The sequence below is a fragment of the Triticum aestivum genome, chromosome 6A, assembly GCF_018294505.1.
Source record: "Triticum aestivum cultivar Chinese Spring chromosome 6A, IWGSC CS RefSeq v2.1, whole genome shotgun sequence".
Lineage (NCBI taxonomy): Eukaryota > Viridiplantae > Streptophyta > Magnoliopsida > Poales > Poaceae > Triticum > Triticum aestivum.
In genome coordinates, this window is record NC_057809.1 from 513,568,473 (window position 1) to 513,569,188 (window position 716).

The following is a 716-nucleotide window of genomic DNA, read 5'->3' on the forward strand; positions in this document are numbered from 1 at the left end:
AAAAAGGACGGCGACAATATAAGTTCGCGCTTCCATGTTTCAGATTGAAATATCTGGCGGCCCCAATTCCAGCCCTGCAAAATCTCTCTTCTCCATCGTCCCCTTTCGCGCCTAGATTGCTCAAATCCCTAATTCACCGCCAACCCTCGAATCGCCCCTCGTCTCGTCTCTTTCCCAACCGTTCCCCACCTCTGTGCCGGACGACGACGACGACGAAGACGACGGTGGCGCTTCACCATCGCACCGAAGCTACCTCATCTACGCCCTCGTCCACCGCACCGGGTGGTCCACCGACAACGTCGGCCGCCGCAATCGACGTGCCTCACAGACACTGAGTTCCACCGCATCAAGTGCGCTTCACCGACGCCGTCTCTCATCGGGGCTACTTCACCGAGCACATCGTCACACCTCCGCCCCCCGAGGCCGTTGGGGCTTCACCAACGGTCTCGTCCACCGCATCGTAGTGCTCCGCTGCCACTCAAGATCTGCATCCGTGCGCGGCCAGCCAATGCCAGCGCATCACCCTCAATGGCTCTGAAGTGACCCGCATTCTAGCTAGGCGAGCATGCCAAACACCGGCCCGAACTAGGTATCCACACATCACTCCCTTGTGCACTGTTCTGACGATGTTTGGATATCCTTTCACTACTCTCTTAGCTTACACGCCTATGCAACTCTGACCTTAACTCTTATTTCTTCTGGAGATATCATCTGAA